The following is a 12,026-nucleotide window of genomic DNA, read 5'->3' on the forward strand; positions in this document are numbered from 1 at the left end:
TATATGACTATAAAAACGGGAAGGGGGTTATGGAAACGCCCAGAACACAATTTTCTGAAAAACACCACAAAAAAGCCTGAGGTTAATACGAAGTTTAAAAGGCAGAACTGAAACAAAGACATGTAGCATAGAGAGAACATCTTTTGGTGAGAAAAATACCCCTACTCGCTGAAATCTTTGTGGCGCAAACAGCTGACAGGAAATTCCCAGCGGGAGGCTTCAAGCGGAAGGACCGGAAGAAGATGGCAGAAGCGGAAACGCTGAGGAAAGGAAAGGGCCCCGCCCCCTCCGGGTGTCTCGCACAGGATTGGCCCCTGGGGCTGCCCTTCCTGCGAGCCACGTGACCTTCCCGCCGTGCACAGCGAGCGAGCGGGCTGCGGAGGCGCCTTTCCCGCCGCGGTGCTGAACTGGAAGCTCTGGCCGCTGTCCGGCCGCCGGGGCGGACCCGCAGGGGCAGGGGCGCGGCCCAGCCGCGGACGCTGTCCACAGCGAGGGAGACCCGACCCCTGAAGTCCACGCGGTCGCGGAGGGAGACTGCGCGTGTGCACAGCGCGCGAGCGAGAGGGTGGAGCGACCGCGGAAGGCGGCGGAACTAGTTGCACAAGCGAATGTGTCCGGTCCCGTGGGTTCGGGGCGACGCCCCCGCGCCGGGCTGGTGCCTGGAGCCTTCAGCGAAGCTGCGGCCCTTGCCCCGAGTGACGCGGGGCTGTGAGGCGGGTCGGGCGGCCTCCCTGAGCCTTTACCGAGAACAACTGGGACTCACCCCCGGCAGCGGTGCATCAAGCGTCACTTTTGAACTAAATGCGTTTGCGATCTTGCGCCACGCACACAGGCCGCCCGCTTCGCCTGACGCTGGGTGGCGCTGAGTCGCGGGGTCCCCGGCGCCCCAAAGCCCCGTGGCACGTGCTCAGGCCCTTTGAGCAGGTGAGCGTAAGACACGAAGGCAGCCTGCGCTCGGGGCTGAGTTGCCTCTTTCTGGGAAGCGCGTTCCCCGTCTGACTGGAGCAACACGAGGCTGTTCCCTGAGGACAGTGAACTTTCTGCGGCCACGGCGAGACTTGGTTTCTCCCTCGAGTCCCCGCCCCACTCTCTTCGTTTTCCTCTGCAGAGTTCGGCTCTAGAGGACATATTTTCTCCCCTTAGGATTTACACGACTCCCAAATTCTCACGTTAGTTACACGTCGGAAGCAGGCAGACCCTGATGAAACACAGAAGTCTATAAAGTCCACACGCATTAACGTGATAAAGTCCTACAAAAATCCAGCCCGGGCATGTGTTTCCAGCTCTCCGCAGGTGCTGTGAAACCGCTACTTTCCATGTGACAATCTGTTGACTTCCCTCCAGGAGCGCAAGTCCCCCATCTGTCTTCCTTCGCTCTAATTTCCATGCCTTCTGCTCCTTCTTCTTCATGTATTTAATCATAAACTGCTTCCTCCAGGACACCTTCAGTGACCCTTTAAATCCCGGCTACGTGCCAGCACGTCCTGTGTATTGCAACAGACCAATACAGGTTCCCCCCTCCTGCACGTCTAGTCTGAGTCCCCTTGCTGATTAAATCTGCACTTGATGATGTCTCCAGGGAAGGAGAAACTTTCTCTGTTCATTTATCCAACCTCACATGTAACAACCCTCACATGATTTAAAGCTGCCACTCAGTTTTTTTAGTTTTCAAAAAAGAATGGGTAAGACTCTTATTTTCTTCATGTAGAGCTTTCCCCCAAAATATATGCACATACTTAGAATAATGATAAAGGCAGTGTTTATTACAATACATTTCATTTTCAAAACCGAGCTGTTGTCTGTTAAAGTGAGAGAAAGGCAGTTTTCCTGTCCTTACTTTAGGAAAAAAAATTCTAGTTGAATAAAAACCACAATACCTAATTTGGGTATTGAACTCCAGTACAGTTAACTGTCTTCAAAATGTTATTTTAAAACTATATGCTAAATTTATATGCGTAACCCATGGTCACAGACTATAGTGTGGAGAAGGACTGGGGCGGGTAGTGGGTGAGGGGTGGAAAGGGCCAATGGGGGGAAAAAGGGGACAATATCGTAATATTTTGAACAATAAAAAATATAAAGCAACAACAACAACAAAACTATGTGCTATACAAATCTCAACACCTGACATCACCAGAAACATTCTAACTACAGACAGTCCATCAAATTGTCACTGTTTGCTTTCTTTTCCAGTAAAAGCCTTACTTTAAAAAATCTCAACTGGTTTATGATTTGCTGTATTAACCTTTATAGTCTTCTTTCTGTCTTCATAGAATACATTCCTATGACTTTATTAAGTACCTAATTACTTGTTTATCTCAAATTAAACGTATTTCTCATAAGTCTCCACAGCTTCAGGACTGTGTATCACAAAGCCCTCTCCCTAGGTAACTCTCACTTGGACTCTCAGGCAGGGGCATTGCGATGACCTTAAGTGGGCCTGAAGCAACTATAGAAGACAGACCTTCACCTACGTTCCCAGCTGCCAGTCCCTTGTTAGGCATAACAAAGCCAGTGCGTAGAGGGGGAAATCTAAGGGCAGGGGAAAAGGCCTCTCTTTTGCTTTGCTGTGGCCTTCCACAAGTTATGAGAAGCATCCGGTAATTAAGCCCCAAGACTGTTGGCTCCTCTGACTCAAACAGCCCCTCTGGTCAAACTGAGAGGAGATAAGCTACTCTGAAGGCTACATCCCTGCATCCCCTCCTCCCTATTGTTTTGACAGCTCAGGGAAAATTTGCACCAAGGAGTCTCCAGTTGGTAGGAAGTCCGCCCCCCCCCCCCCCCCTTCAAACAGGCCTCCTTTGACCTCTTCATCACTTTTGATCTGAGCATGTTTTACAGGCCTGGGAAACAGACTGGTAAGTCCCCTCCCTAGGACACTGCAAGACTGTCTCCAGGAAAGAAAGCAAAGTGAAACATTTCAAAGCAACCCTGATATCTGCTGAACTTCAAGACACACCCTTTTCTTCCTTATTGCTTAGCAACAGCCTCTGCTTAAAAGGGAAGCCCCTTTGTTTCTTGCCCTTATATTCATTAGCAGGACACCGGCCATTTCCCTTCAGGGAGAGTATAATGAAATCCCTCTGTGCATCTGTCTCGTCTCTCAGTTGTGAATTCTTTCACAGCCTGCGTCGTGCTGGCTAAACCCCAACAGTTTGCATACATTTTGGGGGGACACCCTTTATACCAATAAAGAAAAATTAGATATGGAAGTTAAAATATATTTTACAATAGCATTAAAAATATGATACACATGGGGATAAATTACAAAGATAATGGCTAAATAATCACTAATCATTTATTTATAAGCGGTTGAAAAACATTTTCATGACTCTTGTCATATCATATGTAGTAATTTTAACAACTGAGATTCAACATGACATGAGCTCTCCACAAGGAAACACAAAGCCCAAGAACTGGATCCACAACTCAATAGGCAGGCCTGTAACGGTCCCAGCACACCCAGGATTCAGGTATAGGACCGCAGACGGAGGTTTCCGTTCTGGTGGAGGCGTGCAGCAGCCCAGGCTCAGCCCCGCATGGGGGGGGGGGGGGGGACGGACAGGGGCACGGGAGGCAGGGGAGGCGCGGGCTCTTGGGGCTCCCGGAGGCCACCTTCAGCGTCTGCGGCCATACCACCCTGAACGCGCCCGATCTCATCTGATCTTGGAAGCTAAGCAGGCTCACGCCTGGTTAGTACTTAGATGGGAGACCGCCTGGGAATACTGGGTGCCGTAGGCTTTTCTTTGGCCCTCTCTCTCATTTTTCTTTCTTCCTTTCTCTCCTTTCTTGGCTGCCCCCTGCACCAGAAGCACACAGGCAACAGACCCTCCATCCTGCCATCTGGCCAACAGCGGGATCCAGGTTGCCCCTGTCTCTCCCTGGAGATACTTCCACGCCCCCGGGGCATGGTGTGGGGACCAAGCATGCTGGGTGGAATGCAGCTGCCCCTCATCTCGCCCCCCCCCCCTTGGTGCCATTGGGTGAGTCACCCCTGCGTCCTACCTGGAAGAGGGGCCCCGCCTCTCCCGTCTTCCCTGAGAAGGAATGGGGGAACCCTTGGGATCCTCTGGGAACCTGGCCCCTGGTGGGGGGGCCTCTCTCCCATCAGTGAAAGGAGCCTCCCGCCATAGGCAGGGAACCCCAAGACCGCAGGGCATGCTGTCTACCCCATTCTGCAGGGTGGGACCCAGGACTGTAATCCAGGATTGAGGAGACTGCATATACAGTGGTGCATGAATGTGCACAGATGCCCAAGAACCTGTAGGAAGTAAGAACGACAGGGAAGCTGGCTTTCCCTGATTGTATCAGTGCGTCTGACGTTAAAGAAGTCACTCGCTGTCACTCTGCAGGAGTCCTGCTCAGGTAACATGGCTTTACGAATGAGATGATGTTTCCCAAACAGCCTTACTCAGACACCACTCCCTTCTCTGACCACTCACAACTTGCACGTGCAGAGCAGACACTGTCATCTGTTGAGAAGTTGTTAGTTGATCTTTACTGGGAACACCCAGTATTTGTGTTGACACAGGAAAGTTGGGTGTGAAGCACTCAGGTGCTGTCCTTGCTTCCTCTATCTTACTGCTGCTGGAAATGGGGTCTTGGCATAAACCTCAGTGGTTGCTGAAAAGGCAAATTAATAAGTCTCATCTCAGACCTCGGGAGTTACAATGTCTGAGTGTGGGGCCCAGCATCAGTTTGTCTTCTTCGACTTCTTTTCGGTAGTTGTTGAATTTTATTTTTTGTTTTATTTTTTTTTATTGAATGTATTTCAAATGTCCCCATTTTTCCCCCATTGATCCCCTCCCTTCTGCACTCCCCTCCAGGCCTTCACCCGGTCATTGTCTGTGTCCATGGGTTATGCATATATGCATATAACTTCTTTGGTTAATTTCTTCCCACCCTCCACCGCCCTTCCCTCTTCCCTCTGAAATATGATCGTCTGTTACGTGCGTCAATGTCTCTGGATCTATTTAGTTCATCAGGTTCTTTGGTTCATTAGCTTCTTGTTAAAGGAGACCCTTCAACATTCCCTGTAGTGCTGGTTTGGTGGTGATGAACTCCTTTAGCTTTTCCTTGTCTGACAAGCTCTTTATCTGACCTTTAGTTCTAAATGATAGCTTTGCTGGGTAGAGTCATCTTGGTTGTAGTTCCGTGTTTTTCATCACTTTGAATATTTCTTGCCACTCCCTTCTGGCCTGCAAAGTTTCTGTTGAGAAATCAGCTGGCAGTCCTACGGGTGCTCCCTTGTATGTAATTAACTGCTTTTCTCTTGCTGCTTTTAAGATTCTCTCTCTGTCTTTAACCCTGGGCATTTTAATTATGATGTGTCTTGCTGTGGGCCTCTTTGGGTTCCTCTTGTTTGGGACCCTCTGTGCTTCCTGGAGTTGTAGGTCTATTTCTTTCCCCAGGTAGGAGAAGTTTTCAGTCATTATTTCTTCAAATAGGTTTCCAATTTCTTGCTCTCTTTCCTCTCCTTCTGGCACTCCAATAATACGAATGTTGGGCCTCTTGAAGTTGTCCCAGAGGCTCCTTATGCTATCTTCATATTTCTGGATTCTTTTTTGTTTTTGCTCTTCTGGTTGGGTGTTTTTTGTTTCCTCATGTTCCAAATTGCTGATTTGATTCTCAGCGTCCTCTACTCTCCTGTTGATTCCCTTTAACTTATTCTTCATTTCAGTTCCTGTAGCCTTCATTTCAAATTGGTCCTTTATTATGTCATCGATTTTCTCAATTATTTTCGTCATACTCTTGCTAATATCCTTGAGCATCCTTATAACCATTATTCTGAACTCTGTATCTGTTAGCTTGCTTGGATCTATTTCATTTAGTTCCTTTCCTAGAGATTTCTTCTGTTCTTTCCTTTGTGACATGTTTCTTTGACTCCACATTTTGGCTACTTTCTGGTGTTTGTTTCTATGTATTATGTGCCGGAGCCCGCCGGCAGAGTCGAACGGTCCTGAGGAAGGGGTGAGGATGGAGAAAAGATAGACACAAAAAAGATGGGATCGGGAGGGCTGCAACTCGTAACTTCCGCAGCCCCGAGTTTATTTTCTCAGCTCAATATATACAGGCACTGTTGATTGTGCTGAATAGCACCCCGCCCCGCATTTCTTCCCCTTGCCAGATACAAAGTAATTCCTCCAAGGTCCTACGAATGCTTTTTCAGAGTAAACACCCTGCCTCCTGCAGGAGCTCAGACCTTGGAAACTATCTTTATCTCGGCTTCTAATGGGAACTTTTGGGGAGGATTGAGTCCTTGGCTTGGTATGTGGCTTAACTGTCCCTTAACCCTTCAGGCCGGGGCCAGCTTCCTAATTAGCCTTTCTAGAATTTATGGCCACAAGCTAAATTAGTATTGCTTTGGTGCCTCAAGGACTGGGTCAGGGAGCAGGAGAGCACATCGGCAGCTCACCCAGGCAGCTCCTCTGTGCCTGGGGCCACAGCGGCTCCCCACAATTATGTCTCCTGGAATTTGTAGAGTGGCTTTGTGTAGTAGGTGTCCTGTAGAGTCCAGTGGCTCAGCCTCCCCAGTCACCTGAGCTGGGCCTTCTAGGTGCTCCCCTGAGTGGGCTGTGTGCACTGTCCTGTTGTAGTTGAGCCTTGGTTGCTGTTGGCGTCACTGGGAGGATCTGACCCCCAGACCAATCAGCTGTGAGGACCAGCTGCAACTACGGCCAGAGAGCTGTTGTGCTGGAGACACCCCTATGGAGCAGCATTTACTTCAGTGGAGCTTTGGTGTTCACCAAGTGCACCCCTTGAGTGTGTCACTCGGGGATGTGGTAGGGCTATAATCCAGTGTGGTTGAGTCTGACCACCAGGTGCACTGTCTCTGAGGCCTCCCAGGAGGTGCTCAGTCAGCCTGTGCCAGTGCCTTGCCCAGGGCCATCCAGCATGAGCTACACAGCAACCATAGATGGCTGCTACTTGTGTTGGGCTTGGAGGTGTCCAGGAGAGGCCAAGCTATGAGTCAATGCAGGCTGCCACTAGTGCCAGGCCTGGGGCCACTTATCAAGCCGTATGGGGCATGCTGCTGCTTGTTTGAGAGATTTTAGGAAAGTCCTAAGCATGAGCCTCGAGAGGCCTTGGATGAGCCTGCAAGTAGGGAGTGGCGGGACCTCCAGGAATCACCGGGGTGGGATGAAAGGTGGGAGCCAGTCGCTGGTGATTCAAATATGATGCCTGCCTGCCGGCTCTTGTAGGGAGGACTCCCCATAGGAGCAATGGCCTCTGCCAGCTCGTCTGACTGGGAGAAAGCTGCCCCTCCGCCTCTCGGCTGGATTTCAGGCAGGTTAGTTCCTCCCCAACTGTCCCAGGTTCCTTTCAGGCTGCTGCCCTGCACTGGGCTCAGAAGGAGCGCATCTAAGTGAGTCCATGCATGGGCCCTTTCAAAGAAAAGCCTGGGACTCCCACAGCCTCCGCAACCCTCAGAGACAGTCCTCGCTGGTTTCACAGCCCGGAGTTGTGGGGATGTCTCTTCCAATCCCTGAAGCCCTGGGCTGGGGGCCTGCTGTGGGGCTGGGACCCCTTACTCCTCCGAGAAACCCCCACGCCAGGTTTCAACCACAGCACCGAGTGTGGGCCCATGGCTCGTTCTCCAATTCAGTCCCAATCTGCCCGCGTATCCACCCCTCCTACCGGTCTCGGTGCTTCTTCAGTTCCCTGGTTGTAGGGCTTCTGTTCAGCCAGATTTCAGGAGGTTCTGAGTGATAGTTGTTCTGTATTTTAGTTGTATTGTGATGTGGTTGTGGGAGGCGGCGGGTGCAGCTGTTACCTACGCTGCCATCTTGTTTCTCTGGGTCCTTACTTTTTGAATTTCTAACAGGCTCACCACTGATAGCTCAGGCCCTAGGGTCACATTTTTAAATATCAGAGTGGTAAAGTGCATGTAAAGACGTTATGGATGACTTAGAATGGACAGTCACAGCAACTGGAAGATTCTTACAGAATAGCAACAAGGGTGGAACAATCCTTTTTGTACATTAGATGTACTTAAACATTACTCTATCTGTTTTTCCTTAATTAGTGCATAAAAGTAAAAAAAATAATAGATGAGAACGATGTTATTTCCTTTTTTATAAGAATATTTGTCAGATATCCAGTAAATGGTAGAATCTGGGATTTAACCTAGTTTATTTGACCCAGAACATATCTAAAGGAAAAACACATACAACGCCAATATGTGGAGAAAATCCTGGACAAATAATCATAGCAGGTTTAAAAAAATAAAAATAAAATGTCTTTACTGATTCCAGAAAGAGGAAGGGAGAGGGAGAGAGAGCGATAGAAACGTCAATGATGAGAGAGTCATTGATCAGTTGCCTCCTGCTCCCCACTTTCAGGAGATTGAGCCCAAAACCTGAGCATGTGCTCTGACCAGGAATTGAACCTCGATATCCTGGATCATAGGTCAATGCTCAACAGCTGAGTCAGGCCGGCCCAGCACTGCTATATTGTATCTTATACAAACATTAGTACTTGTCATTAATGCTTCTTCCACTAGTATAGCTAATAGAGAAAAGCCTCAAATGTGCAGGTGCCCAGAGAAATAAAAGGTTTTTGTTACCTGATCTCGAAAACTGACTGAAAATAGAATTTGGGGCCCAAACACAGGATATTTAATTCTATCCAGTCAAATTAACAGGGAATATTCATCCCGTTCTTAAGGGAAGCTGTCTCATGCTATCAAGCCTCTGAAGGGATTGAGGCTGTTAGAAAAATATAAGACAGCAACAGGTTACTAGCCACAAGTTAAAAGAGGGAGCCATTTTCTACCCATGATAGACACAGGGATGAAAAGCCTCCAGTAAGGTCAGAGGCCATCAGAATCTTCCATGTGGCATTAAAGGTCCCACACCTTGACAATTGTATTACTGTTTTGGGAAGAGTCTTGATCTTGGGCATGGAAATGGACTTGGACTGTGGGAAAATGTCAATTCCTGCAGTTTGCTTAGGTTGGAAGCTCAGGATTATAGACAGCACTCATGCCTTCCTCAACTTTTAGGTTATTCTGCCTGAAATAAATAATAATACAATTTCCATTCCTCAAGGGTGCCCACTCTGACATGGAATTTTATTCTGCCTTTATAATGCTAATACCTGGTCTTCAAACTGCTTAACTGGGTCATCTATTGGAATGCAGATTCTGAGATTTAGATATTATCTGAACCTAAGGTATCTAAGCCAAACGGTTAAATTAAGCTCACCTGTGATTAGTAAATCAGTGAGTTAAAATAGATCTTATCTGAGCCTAAACTATCTGAGACAGCCAGTTTAATTCATTTCGCCTGTGCTTTGCTAAATCAGTGAGTTTTACTGTATACCTGTGTCCATGAAAGTGTGTCTCTTAAGGTGTTGGTGTATTTGCGGTAAAAAGAAAAAAAAAAAAAGAAAAAAAAGAGCGTATGTTTCTAAAAGTTATGAAATGTATTTACCAATCTAGGGAATGCTAATTACTCTCTTTTAGCTTTTTCTCCTTACCTGATCTGCCCAGAATTTGACAGTTCTTAATGGTTCAAGGCAATACATTTCTTCGCAGAAATCTAGTAAGACAAGTTCCAAACTACGTGATCTTCGTAACCAAGACTTTGACTGGAATGACATGTCTAAAAGAGACATGCCTGAATTGTGGATGTCACCAGAAGGTCTTAAGGGATTGTTGTTCACTCTCAAAGCTGGTAGAAGTTGACAAAAGCCACTTACAGAAAACGCCTTTCTTCATCATGTAATTCATGGCAATCTTTTCAGGTAAGGAACGAAGGTTGCTCTCCTGAAAGATGGCAAAAGGTACGCCTCAAGACACCTTTGGGGATCTCAAGGACTTGAGAACATGACCCAAACCTACAGGTGTTCCAGGCACAGCCTGATGGCAACTGTGGCCTTGGCTTCTCCACCCTGAGGGCTGGCTGCTGACTAAAAGTCAATCTAAAGATTCCTCGTACATGAGTAAAAAAAATGCAGCAAAGTAAATTTGAGAAAGCTTGTAAGATCAATTTGATCAATTGCTACTCTTGTGTTTATGCAGAAAATCAAGCCAAACTAAAACTGTACTTAATACAGTCTCTTTGAACATGAGGATAATCTTGGGGAGAATAATTGTGTTCCAATGGAAACCACAATGCCCAGTTGTAGGTATTGAACTCCAGTGCAGTTCATTGTTTTAAGCTTTACCACTAAGGTTGTCTGTATATGCCATACAGACCTCAGCACCTGATGACATCACCAAAAATGTTCTAACTGCAATTTATCAGATTGTCACTGCTTGCTTTCATCCCAGCAAAATCTTGCATTTAAAATCTTCACAACTGGTTTATAATTTGCTGTATACATTCATCTTTATATTTTGTTTGCTTCAATTTTCATAGAATGTATCCCTATGTCTTTGTTCACCTGATTGCTACCTCACACAATATAGGCCTCACTTTAGAAGCCATCTGCATCACCATCTCCTGAAAAACTAGAGTCGATGGTCTGGACTTATGGGCGAGTCAATGAAATGTGGACAGTCTATTAGCTTCATCTGAAACTGCTTTCCCTTTTTTGCCCAAATAGGTCACACGGAAAAGGCCCACAGTTTCTCATGGGGAAAATCTTGGAATATTTCTCTTAGCTTAATTTAAATTAAGTATGATGGGACAAAAGGGCTTCAGATAGGTGCAACTCCAGGGAAGAACTCCTTCAGACTAATTGGGGAAATTAATTGTAAGAAAAAGTTTGTTTGTTTGTTTATTACTTGGGTTTTTACCTCTCACTAGAGGTTTAGTTGTTATAAATCTCCTCAGTTTTGAATTTTGTCTTTTAACCTTCTTGTCAAGTTTGTCATTTCTGGAATGCAAGAATATCAGCATGTCCAATGTGTCATCCTCCTGGACATCACCCATGTCACCTCCCAGGGACACCAGACTGCTCTGGACTATGCAGCATCACTCTTCCATACACAGACTCCGTTCCCTTTTTGCTTCCCCCTTCCTTTGTGTGACAGTGAGCAGCTCTGAGCCTTGGAATAAGCAGGACTACACCCCTTGACAGCAGGAAGCAGTTACAGGAAGATAGAGACCTTTGTCCATTTGGTTCCTTTTTTCTCAGAGGAAATGACATCATTGTACTTAACCCAGTCATTAATTAACTGGAAAGGAACAGAGGGAAGGCCAGATATTATACGCATGCACAGTAAAGTGTGGATGCTGTAGGGAAAATATTTGTTTCTCTGTCACAACTGGGAACAGGCCATTGGCCAGGATAGGCACGGCCACTGCAAGGGCATGACTGCAAGGGCATACATAAACTCCTGAACAAAGGAGTTCTCTTGTTCTCTTGCTCACTTGCCTGCTCTTGTTTCTTGTGCCTGATTCAGGGTTTGCTGGGCTCTCACACTCTGCACTTGCCCACATGGCCCACAGTTCTGTGGACCTCACACACAATGGACTAACAAACTGCAGCCAGTCTGATGCCACACGAGACCCAGGCCCACCATGGAACAGAAACTCTGGACACTGGCTTTGCTTTTAGCTCTGCTGGATCCCCAGCTGCACCTTTTCCAGGACTGGTTTAAGTGAAATGGTATACTTTGCAACCCAAGGGATGTAATTCCATGCAAATAAAGCTTTGACTACATCCCCTCCTTCCATGTGGGCCTGAAATGCTTACTCCTCTGGAACCCCAAGAATCCCTCTTCTACTGACAGCAAAGAAAGGCAATATACACAAGTACCCAATAACACTGGGATTTGGCCCTCTTATTAAATGGGAGTGGAAGTCTGGGGGTAGTTTCAGCAGATCCCCATGTTAAGCAATGAGGACTCTCTGGGCCAATAGTGGTGTGACAGAGGGAGAGGTGCAAAGGGTTTTTGACTCCATCTCCCAAGTCCCTAATGAGACTTTAATCAACCTGGGGTGGGAAGACTTTCCAGGGAAGGGTGTTAAGCCAGAAACCCATGTGGCAGGCAGTGTCCAATGTCCCAAAGGCAGAGGGACCATGGGTGTGATTGCCTCAGAGTTTCCTTGGTGCCAACATTAGAAACATTGAAA

The 12,026-nt window shown here is 47.2% G+C and overlaps 1 pseudogene; it reads left to right on the forward strand.

Annotated features, from left to right (window-relative positions):
* The first annotated feature begins 3,622 nt into the window (after positions 1 to 3,622).
* Positions 3,623 to 3,741, forward strand: LOC148090733 (5S ribosomal RNA; annotated as a pseudogene).
* Positions 3,742 to 12,026: the final 8,285 nt, after the last annotated feature.

Source organism: Miniopterus natalensis, chromosome 21, assembly GCF_054644295.1.
Source record: "Miniopterus natalensis isolate mMinNat1 chromosome 21, mMinNat1.hap1, whole genome shotgun sequence".
In the NCBI taxonomy this organism is placed as follows: Eukaryota; Metazoa; Chordata; class Mammalia; order Chiroptera; family Miniopteridae; genus Miniopterus; species Miniopterus natalensis.